Raw genomic sequence first — 12391 nt, forward strand, 5'->3', positions numbered from 1 at the left:
ATACGAATAAAAAAAATTATATAAAAAATCAAATACCAAACGGTGTGACAAATATTGGTAGTATTTGGTAGACTTTTTCAAATATGATTTGAAAATAAGAGTTATATTTTGAGTTGTGAGTTTTGAAATTATGATTTCAGTGTGGAAAATTTGTTTGGTGAATGAGTTTTGAGAGTTTTGAATTAAATGAAGAATTTTTGATATGACATATGATATTTGATATAAAAACTTACAACTTATAAATAAACACAACTCAAAATATTATTCAAAGCCCATAAATTTTTTTTAAAAATTCTATTTTTATTTTATTTAAAATATAAAAAATAACAGGTGACAATTGTATAAAAAAAAAAATTACACTGTTCCGGTCAACTGGCCGGATGTCCTGGAGGACGACTTGTCGGATGTCCGGGAGGATGATCGGTTAGCCCAAAATTTCCCGCATTGGACAGAGTTTTCAAAAGTAAGTGTAGAGTTTTCAAAAGTGAGTGTAGAATTAATTTTTGAAAATTATAAATAAACATCACGTGCAAACCAAAGGGTAGAACTAAAGTTCTAAAACTCTACCAAACAGAGTCATTGATTTTTCTTTTTAATATTTTTAAATGCAGAAGGCTCGTCAAGATGACGTCAATTTTAAAAAAAATATTATTATTACATCATTCTAATCATAAATTTTGTATATGATTTTGTAAGAACAGAGTTTAATTTTCTTGTTGAAATGATGAACATGGCAATTGGTTTTGTGATTAACTTATTGTTCAAATCTGCAGATCCAAACATTTCTTGGCATGGCAATAAGAGAGGAGTTGTTGCAGGTGAAATGTTGTAATTCAATGAAAAGCTTGAAATGCTTTGAATTAAATCCAGTGTTATCTGATTACTATTTTCTTTTCTTTTCTCTTTATCAGGGACTGTGACAGCAGTTTCTGTTGCTGGGGCTATAGGAATTGGAGCTGGTGCTTGGTATCTGAGAAAGCTGAGAGCAAAAGCACCAGTAACACATGGAGTCCAGAGCAATGAGAATAGACTTTTCTGAGTGAAATCAACTAAAGTGGAAGTGTGATACCAAACACATCTTTTCTTTTTCTTATTCATATTGTTTTCTCTTTTCTTTTCTTTTTTCTTTTTAATATATACAACTTTTTGCAGTTTTACAAGTCTGTCAATGGCTACTTTTGTTTTGTTATTTATGATTATTAAATTATAAGAATCAACATGTATGCTTGTATTAAAAGAAAAGAATAAATCCAGTGATAAATAACTTGATTTATTTATTTTTTTTCTTCCAGAATTTGGCAGAGTTTAAATCCTCTCCTGTCCAATGAATGGATTGGACCATTTATTCAGATGAGTTCATCTTTTAAGTCCATATGTATAGACTATCTATAAAAATAAATTAATTAATTTGATAATCATAATCCTATTATTTCATTATATTTATTATGTAATTTATTATCACAAATCATACTTTATTGATTTTTTTTAAAAACAAATATAATAAAATTATGTAAATTCAATTATTGAATAATTTTATTTATTTATTTATTTATTTTATAAATGGTACATAAGCCTAAATATGCTTTACAGAGGATCACATTGCATAGGGACTAGAGAGATCAATAATGATTTAGACCACTAAAAAATACACCACTAATAGCACTAATGCATTGAGATTGGTAAAAAAAAGAAAAAAAAAAAAGAAACAAGGCATAGAAAATGGGCGGAACCCACTGCCACATCATTAGTGATCCTTCTAGTGCTTCATTTCTAGTGCTCCCAAGCATTTTTCGTAGAGAGATCTACTCTTAGCAAATAGAGGAGTAATTATTGTGTCTTCTCATAATATCATGTTTACTGTATATTCATTCATATATAAAGCTCTAAAAGATAAGAATAATATAGAGAAACTACAAGTTGCTATTGGTCAGACATACTGTCGCATAATATTTTCGACCAATGTAATAATTTATGATATTAAAGACAATTAATAATATCAAATAAAGACAAATCATAACTAAAAAGAAAGAAAATTCACAAGGAAATTAACAAGCTTTATCAGCAACGCATTGAAGAGGACCAGCATCAGAAGTTAAAAAGGGAACCCATGATCCTTGAGAAGCAGTGAATAACTGAGATGAGGTGCAAGGTGGAGCACAGCTTCCATATCCAGATGGAACAAAATAAGCTCCATTCCCAAACATATCCTTTGAGGATCTCCATTTCCAATTTTTCCAATCTTCATTACTCTCTCTCTTGGTAACCTATCACATAATTAACACTACTTATTACACTACTCTTGGCTACATATTTTGTATAAACCAATTATAATTCGACACATGACAAGCTGAGGGTAATACGGGAAGACAATCCAGACCTTTGATCATGATCGTACACGTGGCAGTTGATATTAGTTTTCATGAGACCTGCGTAATACTGGATCAGTAAAGAGATACAAAGTGATGTGGTTTCAACGGTTACTCACATTCAAATTCAAAATCAAGAGGGAAGCCTAATTGCAGGTATTGGCATAGTGGAGCTAGCTATAAGGCAACATGATCAACAATCATGGAGGAGCAGTTCGACGGTTAGAAGCACAGTTCGATGGTTCTCCTTGAGAAGTATAAATAGCAAAGAAGGCCCCAGAAAAAACCCTAGGCTCAGATCTAAAAAACCAACTTTATTCTACTTTATTCCCTTTCTAGTTTTTACATTTCCTATTTTTTACATTTCTGTACTTTAATTCCTACACTGCACTTCGTTCATAGGAGTAGTTTCAAGTAGATTGTTACTGTAAACCTCTACGAGGCTGAATTGGATCATTGTAAGTTTTCGTTTTAAAGAAATGCTTCAATTGCTCTTCATTTGATTGTCATTTGCATAATTCTCCTAAATCAAGCCACCAGTAAATATCCTCTTCATTGAGGCTAAAAGAACTAAAACACAATCGTCTGATAATTGGTTGGCAATTAATTTTCTGTGAGGACTGATTGATCATTGCTGGCATGCTCATAATTACAATAATAACCTTCGAAAGCCAAAAAGTCAACATATATTTTTGGCACGCCCAGTGGGACTAATTGAAATGGCTAGACGTAGGAGATAAGGAGAAAATGAACGCTTGGAAGAAGGCGTGGAAAGAGAGGTAGAAATACCTAATCCCGAGGATAATGTGGTAACACATAATGTGGAAACACCTATTTTATTAGAACTTTTGGTCGAATAGACCAGCACTTCGGAATAAGTACCACATGTTCATAATATTGGACGAGGCCAAGGAATTGGACTATCTACTGTTCCATCTACTCAGCCAATGAATCCATGGGGTGGCCTAGTAGATGCTATGGGACAACTATTAATGAATACAATGGAAAGGTGGGCAACATCCTTTTTGGATCGAATGAATACCCACCAACCAACAAACACAAGACACATGGAGGAAATTTCAAATGTTCCTCAGTAAAGATTAGCTAGAGATAAACAGCCTATGCAAATTAATGAACATTCTAATGGTCAAACTAACAATCAAAACTATGAAAGACCATCATTTCAGTCTTGGTTTCGAGGCCTATGGCAAGTCAAAATGCCTCATTACTTAACAGTGAAGCCATGCAAACTGGCGGATCTGCCTTAGTACAAGAAAATGGCATAAGGATGGTTCCAAATCCCATGTTCGAAGCCATACCTGGCACAAAAGGGTTCACTAACCCTTTATTCGAATTTATGCCCGGGGGGTTTGAAGGTTTTCCTGCAACTGGAAGAGACACAACACCTATTCTAACACCTTTCGTAGGTCCTTTTGCAGGACAGGCTCAAAAGGTCATCCATACCCTTAACAGCAGCCAGTACCACAGGGACAACCAGTCCCAAATATATCACCCTATGGACCAAGGGGACCCCAAGCACAAGATTGTCTACCAAATCCTGTGTTTGTTCCTTCAGTAGTGGTTCAACAGGCACAAAATGTGGTCCCTAGAGACCAAATTGCTAACATTGTTAGAGAGATGTGTGGGCCAATGGCTCGGGGGGTTCAGACTCTTGTGTACAGGAAACCATACCCAGAATGGGTAGATAGGGTACATGAATACCCAAGAGGTTTCAGAATACCGGATTTTGCCCTTTTTTATGAGAATGGAAACCAATCAACGGTTGAGCATATTGTTAGGTTCGCGGCTCAGTGCGGTGAATTTATCAATAATGACTATATGAAGTTAAGATTATTCTCAAATTCTCTAAGTGGGGGAGCATTTGCATGGTATATTAACCTTACACCTAGCTCTATCCAAACTTGGTAACAAATGGAAGAGGCATTTTATGCCCAATTCTTCCAAATAGAGCCAGAGGTTTCCATGGCAGATTTGGCAAGATTGAGTCAAAGCCCTGATGAGAAGGCTACTCAGTTTATTGCCAGATTTAAAAGAGCACGAAATAAATGTAGCATCATCTTACCGGAGCTTGAATTTGTGAGATTGGCTCAAAATGGTCTAGAGTTTAGGCTTCGAAAGTTTGACTCAACTGAGTTTAGAGACTTAGTGGAATTAACCTATAAGGTGTCTAGGTATGAAGCATTACTAGAAGAAGAACAAGATCAAAGTAATGCATCATACAAGACGTATTATAGATATCCTAATTATGAGATTGATGCAGCAGAGATTGTAGGGAAAGAACCTGTGATCTATGAAGTATTAATTCATAAAGATAAAACAATTGACCAGCAGTTTAAAAAGAAAGACCTTCATAGGAAATGCTCTTTCGATTTAACAAAGGCAAATGACATTTTTGATCGTTTGGTTGCTGTAAATTTTCTGAAGTTACCAAAAGGAGTCAAAATTTTGCCTCCAGAGGAACTTAAAGGAAAAGTGTATTACAAATGGCATAATTCTTGGTCTCACTCAACTAAAAACTGCATTGTTTTTCAAGACAAGATCTAAGAGCAAATTCGAAAGGGAAGTTTAAAATTCCCAGGTAAAGCGGAAAAGGCCATGGGGATTGATACTAATCTATTTCCAGAAATTGGAGAGGTGGCAGCTAATGTTATTATGCCAGACTTCCAGAACTTGACCTTGAAAGAATTGGAAGAAGGCAATGTGCAGATGCATGTGGCCAGCCAGACAATTGTCAAGAAAGACAATGAAAATCTACCAATTATTGGACAAGATTTCTCATGCCAGAGAGAAGACTCTGATGAAGAAGCACTGGATGACGATTATTTAGAAGCAGCTGTCATGCAAATAATGTGTCCCAGATGCAGGCTGAGTTATAAGTGGTTGAAAGGGCTTCCAATTGATGGGAAATAATACTACAAGGATGTGCAAAGGCGTTCCAAACCAACTAGTGCTTATAATAAAAAGCCATATCCAACTAGCATTAGGCAGCAACCATTAATAGCTGAGCCGACAGCCGCTAGAATGCATTCTAAAGGCAAGAGGCCTTTATATGAATCTTGACCACCTAATTATTACAGAATGGAGAGCAGTCATCCTGAAAGGAGGCCGGAGAAGGGTTCAATTTATGGAATCAAAGGCAGAGATTGGCCTCCTCCTAGACCAGCCTCACGCAAGATGGAAAGTGGCTACCTTCATTAAAGGCCTGAGTTAGGCTAGAGGCAGGGAGTCAAGGCTAAGTAGTGGCCTTTACAGCCAGCTTCGAAGGAAGAAAGGAACAATTCGACAGCTGGGTCAGAGGTTCGTGGGTACCTGGAGTTCCAGATTGGTTTGTCATGGAAAACAAACCTAAGGAAATGTCTACCCAAAGAAATGTGGTTGGAAACCTAGGTAGGATGGTCAAACGTCCTTTGGTATCTCCAAACAATTGGTTGTTACTTAAGCACCCAAAAACAAAAGAACCAAATATGGTTCCAGTGATTTCTACGTCCCAAAGAAGGAAGATCCAACGAAGGTACACCCAGTACCAGAAGGATCTGAAGGAAGGTGGAGAAAGTTCTTCATTGGTTCAGCTAAAGAGCCAGGCAGAAGGAGGAGAAGATTCAAATCTAGACCATAGTTTGAAATTGACTCTTCCAGACAAAAGGAGTTGTAGCAGGGAGCAGTTAGCCAAAGTTCATTTTGAGCTAAAGGCCAAGGAACGATCCAATTTGGTAGGATTGGAAAAATCTCTGATGGAAAGTGATAGTGAAATAGAAGATGAGGTCATCCCAAGCCAAAGGAAAGGGGTGGTTGAGGAAGAAATGTTTGAAGTCTTCATGGATGAACAGACATTTTTGGTCGAAAAATCAACGGAAACAGATCATTTGAAGGAAGTTATTAACACAGAAGTGCCAGAATGCAACATGGAGGACGCTTCTGAAGTAATTGAACAAGTTGACCAAGAGGGAAAACGGGTACAACCAATTGTCCAATTTGGCTTGTTCCTTCTGGTGCCAGTGAATATGGTACTTATATTACCGTAGGAGTTTCAAGCTGAAGATGAAAATCAAGGTCAGGAGGTTGACCCAATTCTAGTATCCAGTGAAGACTCACTAGTAAGTACGGTGCAAGATGAATCCGAAGCAGCCACACCAATGGAAACTGAAGACGGGAGTGAGGAAGAGGTAAGTATTAACCTCTCATACCCTTTTGAGTATCCCACGGCATCCATGACACAGCATGTCAAACCCTTATATATCAAGGCCTTTTTCGATGGAATACCAATGAATTGAGTGCTGGTGGATAACGGGGCAGCAGTAAACTTGCTTCCAAAATCTTCGTTGAAGAAACTAGGAAAGAAGAACCCTGGACTAATCCTAACCAGTACAACCATTGCTAGTTTTGCAAGAGACAAACAGATGGCCCAAGGTATTCTACCCATCAACCTGAGTGTGGAAACCAGGGACTGCATGATAGCATTCTTCGTTATCGACAACAATGCTAAGTATAATGCTTTACTTGGAAGAGATTGGATTCAGACCAACAAATGTGTGCCTTTCTCTTTACATCAGAAAATCATGATGGCCTTGTGCAATGGAGAGACGGAGGAGATCAATACAGATCCTCAACCCTTCATAGCTTGTGCAGATTTTGCAGACGCCAAATTATATGTTGAAGGAGTGGCGCCACTCAGTATATTGAGAAAGCCTGATGGATCAGCCGATGTGACGGCTAATGAAGAATTTGCACATCTAAAGCACTTGGTCCAGGAGAGTGCTGATGAAGAGTTTGTCGTTAAGGATGACAATGATGCCTGGTTGTAGGCAAAGAGATGAAGCCCAAGAAGCCAAGTCTTTGGCTTTAATTAAGTTCTCAGTATTGGATGTAAAATCAATAATCCAAAAAGTGCAAGAGCAAGAGAAAGAAGCCATGACGATTGGTTGTAGGAAGGAACAACAACAGGTCATATTTTTGGCCTTAGATAACTATTGTGCTTTGGACATTGAAACAAAAGTCCAAGAAATACAGGAGGAAGATGCCTTGTGGACAAACTTTGTCTATGAGGAGAAGGGTAAGGATGTCGAACCAAAGAAACTGGGGCAGAACAAAGTAAGGAGATTGCTTCGAAGTCAGAAGGAATCAAAGAAAAAGTAACAGTGAGTTCTTAGGTACAAGACCCCTTGGAAGAAGTGGACTTAGGGGAAGGCTCCATACAACAGCCCACCTATATGAGTGCTTGTTTGGATGCTCTTAACAGGGACTAGTTGTTGGTGGTCTTAAAGAGATACAAAGATTGTTTTGCATGTTCTTATAATGAACTACCAAGATTGGATAGGTTATTAGCAGAACATAGGCTCCTTATGAGGCCTAATTTCAAACCATACAAGCAAAAACCAAGAAGAATGAGTCCAGAAGTGATTCAGAAAGTTAAAGAGGAAATTCTTAGACTCCTCAAGGCAGGCTCTATTAGGATAGCCAGGTATGTTGAATGGTTATCTAATATTGTGCCTGTAATTAAGAAGAATGGTGAAATGATGGTATGCATCGATTTCAGAAACTTAAATCTAGCAACTCCAAAAGATAAGTATCCTATGCTTATAGTAGATTTGTTGGTAGACAGTTCAGCAGGGCATCAAATTTTATCAATGATGGATGGGCACTCTAGTTATAACCAAATCTGCATTGCAGAGGAGGATGTCCACAAGACAGCATTTAGATTTCTTGGGAATATTGGCACCTTCGAATGGGTTAAGATGCCATTTGGTCTGAGGAATGCTGCGGCTACATATCAGAGAGTTATGAATACTATCTTTCATGACCTTATTAGAGGGTGTAGACACCCCATTTTTGACCGACCTTAAGACTCAGACGTCATCGATTGAGCGCTCGGTGATAGTGCATGTTGTGCTCGTTTCGAGTTCTTGGAGTTTTGGCTGAGTGCCTTGCTCCCGGGCTTCTTAACTCTTTGTGCTTCGACTCGATTTGCGGACCAGGCCTTGTTTCTCTTTCCTGAGGGAGGGAGAAGTCTTGTAGACCATCTCTTTGTGGTCGTAGACCACTTTTCATGGTCATAGACCACTTTTCCCGTTTGGAGACTAGTTTTCAGTTTTTCAGAGCCTTTGACCGCGTGCCTTGTCTCGGGACCGCTTAACGTTCTCCGTTTGGCGTGGTTTTTGAACCACACCTTGTTTCCTTGGCCTAGAGGGCCACTGTGGTTTGGGAGACCACTTTTGTGGTCGTAAACCACTTTTGGTGCTTGTCAGCTAGTTTTCGAGGCTCCCGACTGCGCGCTTTAACTCCCAAACTTTCGTCTTGCATCCATTTTGGTTTGTTTTTGGTACAAACCTTGTTTTCCTTGTTTCGAAGGCGGTACAAGGGTGGGAGACCAGTTTTTTTCCTTAGAGACCACTTTTCTTCCCGCCAGCCAGTTTTCTGATCTGACAACTAGTCTTCTAGGTCTTTGAGCCATCTTTTCTGGTCGACCACCCCACCTCTGGCTTGTTTTCAGTGTGCTGATCATCTCCCACCATGGCTGACCACTTGTTATCTTGGGAGACCACTTGTGGTGGTCGGCCGACCACTTAAAGTAGCTGGCCAACCACTTCAAGTGGTCGACTGCTTTTTGCCACCTTTTTAGAGATATTTTCCTCCAACTGGCACAGTTGGAGGGCACTGAAGCTATCCTCCATATGGAGGGATTACCTTGAACCTTAGCTTCTCCAAGAAGCTTTCCTTTCGGTTCTCTATAAGAGAGAACCATCTCCTCCCTCCTCTAGGTTCAGAAAAAAAGGGGCTTGAGTGATGCATATAGTTTTGTATCTATACTTCTTCATTTTGCTCTTGTTTTGTGTTCAAAAGGGTCATTTTGTCTTACTTTACACACAAACACACACTCAAACACCATCATTTTGCTACTGAGGTACTTAGGAGCTGGTTTGGTGTTCTTGGGTTGGTTTGAGATTGAAAAACCTGCTGGAGTTGTAGCCTTGAAGCAGTTCATCAAGGGTGAGTCTTTAACCCTTAAAACCCCTATTTTTGCTTAAGCTTTTGAGCCCTTTTTCATGCTGTTTTAAGCTTAACTCTAAACTATAAAAAGTTCTGATTTTGTATGCTTAAGAAGTTTGTTTAAGATTACTTTTGTGCTTGGGGTTGTTTACCCCCTCTTAGGCCTTGTTTGGCCTTGCTTTTGTGCCTTCTTTGTGAGCTTTGGGATCACCTTGTTTTGGCCTTCTCATCACTGAAATCCAAAGGGATTTCAGTGGTGGCAAGGGTGTTTTGAGGTCCCAAAAAGGAGAGGGTCATCCCCTCTCCTTGTGTCTTAAATACTTGTCTTCATTAGCCTCTTGTTTGAGCATGTGTTTTAAGCTTGTGTTGGCCATATCTTAGCTTGTATTTGTGGTTATTTTTCTGTGGCATGCCACTGTTTTTGCTTGGTTTTTTCACTCCATGCATGCCTTATACACTTGTAGTGTAAATCACACACACTAGCTTTGTATGCTTCATGAAGTAGCATGTCATTCTAGCTTGTTTTCTTTCCATTTCAGCATGTTTTTGGTGATGTTTTGCCATGTCATACCTTTGTTAGGGTTTGGTTTGGTCACCCTTTGCAAGCTCCATGCACTTGTAGTGTATTTCCATGAAGCAGCCTAACATGTATCATGTTTTAACATGTCATTCTAGCATGCTTTTGGCTTAACTTCATGAAACTTTTGTCCATGTTTTAACATGCTTTAGCTCTGATTTGGGTTGTTTTGACCATGCATGCCTTGCTTTGTATAGCTTTGGTTCATTCTAGCTTGTTAGCTTTGTGCATCAAGTCCACTAGCATGCATTACTTGGACTATTTGAATGATTTGGCATCATTTATTATGTGATTTCAGTCCATGTTTCATGGTCATGCACTTGCATTTATCACTCATTCAATGCATTGGAGGGTTTGCCCCTTTATGTCTTAACATGAGCTATTGTGTATGTCTTAACATGAGTTATTGTGTATGCCTTCATGCCTTAGCTTGCGAGCCATCATTTCAATGTGTTTTTGGGATTATTATGCCATGATATAACTCTGATTTTTGTTAGTTAAGTCACCCCATACTTGGTCTTAATAGGTGTAGTGCAATCCACCTTATTTGCCTTGTATGCATCATGACTTATGCCTTTCATGCTAGCTTATTTTGGCTTCCTTCCATGCATGTTTTAGACTTATTTTAACATATTCTAGGACTGTTTTGGGTTGCCTTTGCCATATCCTTCATGCTTTGTATAGCTGTAGTGCAATTGGCCTTGCTAGCTTTGTGTTTTGTTGACTCATGCATGCTATTTTTGAGCTATTTAGATATTTTGGCATCATTTAATACTTCATTTCAGAGCTTATAGCATCGCCATGTTCCCACTTCATTCACCCTTTAAGTGCCTTTGAGTGTTGTGCATTGTTGCCTAATTTATGGCTTAGCTTGTATGCTTGCATGCCTAGGTCTTTGAGTCCTCATCTCAGTAGGTTTAGGTCTTTGTTTTGACCTCCTTGAGCTCTGTCCATGCTTAGTTCATACTTATTTTCCATGTATTGCATGCCTCCTTTGTAGTCCTCTTTATTAGCTTTCATGCTTTAGAACCCTAGCATGCTTTACTTGCATTGTTTAAGTGATTTGGCATCATTTCTTGTCTAATTTCAGTGCACTTAGTGTTGCCACACTTGCACATTTGTCACTCTTCGAGCCTTCTTGAGGGTTGTGCTCTTGGGCCTAGTTGGATGGCCAATGCATTGTGCATGCATACCTTGCCTTTTGTGCCTTAATTGCATCACTAATGGCCACTAATTTGGGCATGGTTGAGGCCCATCCATTTTGGTTTAAGTCCATTGAGCATTGTGTATGCCATGAGGTCCATCGCATTGTGTATGCTAGTTGTTGCTTGCATTGAGTATGCATGTCCCTAGCATTGATAAGTTGCCCTTGTTGCATTGCATTGTGCATGCACGCATTACATTGTATTTGGAATTTAAAGTTGCTTTGCATTGAGCATGCATGCCATCGAGCATTGAGTATGCTATGTTAAGTTGCCTTGCATGTTTGCATGCTTGTCTCATGCATATTGTTAATATGCTTGTTTCATTGCATTGCATGTTTGCATGCTCTAGTTACATTGCATGTTTACATGTTTGAGTCGCATTGTGTATGCCATTCTTGTGTTGCATTGTGTTTGGAATAGGTGTTAGTCCAAAAACGGGAAAAGAGGGACGTTTCATAATTGAAGTTATGAAACATGCCTTAATTCCCGGTCGCCGACGCTCTTGATCAGACATGATAGAGTTTTAGGCCTTATGTGTTTACTTGTGCATTCATTTTCATATTGAATTGTGCAACTTCGCCTCTGGGCCATCATGCATTGAAATGCGCGATTGGTGGCCTGAGGGTCGAGAACTACTCTCCCTTGAGTTCATGACATGATAAGGAGGGTGGTTGTGCACACATATCTTGCAAATACATCGCCATGCCCTTTCTTGCTCTCTATTGTAGCAAACTGGAATTCAGCAGCAACAACTGGTCGGCTCGCCAGAAAAACTAGCTGGCCGACCACTTTTTCTAGCTTTCAACAAAGAAAGTGGTCGGCAGGTGGCTGGAGAGACCAAAAGTGGTCGGCCACCCTCCCAAGGACTCCCAAGTTGAAGTTTCAACTTTCTAGAGCTTGGTGCAGTGTTTTGAGGACAATTGAAAACAGAGGCAAATCGGGGCATCGCATTGGATTTCCGAACGACGAGACCGTGCATGCATTTAGTCTTGTCTCTCTGAGAACCTCCTGCTTTTATTTCTTTCCTTAGCTGCCATGCTTAGATAGCTAGCTTATGCTTTGTTTTGTATTTAAGCAGTTAATGCGTTTAGCGGCTTAATTGTTTTGTAATAGTTAGTTAACTAGGATTAGTTAATTAATTTGTGATGTAAATATTAGTTTAATTAGCTTAGATTAGCTAGTTAGCTTCTTATTCGGTCCCTCCTTTGAGAGAGCACATTGTTGTAATAAGCGTGCGT

The 12391-nt window shown here is 39.0% G+C and overlaps 1 long non-coding RNA gene across 1 annotated transcript; it reads left to right on the top strand.

The window, feature by feature from the left end:
• Positions 1 to 741: 741 nt before the first annotated feature.
• LOC145798915 (uncharacterized) lies at positions 742 to 1160 on the top strand. Its single transcript, XR_014340789.1, has 2 exons — positions 742 to 818; positions 912 to 1160. It is a non-coding gene; the product is annotated as an uncharacterized LOC145798915 (long non-coding RNA).
• Positions 1161 to 12391: the final 11231 nt, after the last annotated feature.

The sequence above is a fragment of the Camellia sinensis genome, chromosome 9, assembly GCF_055761805.1.
Source record: "Camellia sinensis isolate YWXY chromosome 9, ASM5576180v1, whole genome shotgun sequence".
In the NCBI taxonomy this organism is placed as follows: Eukaryota; Viridiplantae; Streptophyta; class Magnoliopsida; order Ericales; family Theaceae; genus Camellia; species Camellia sinensis.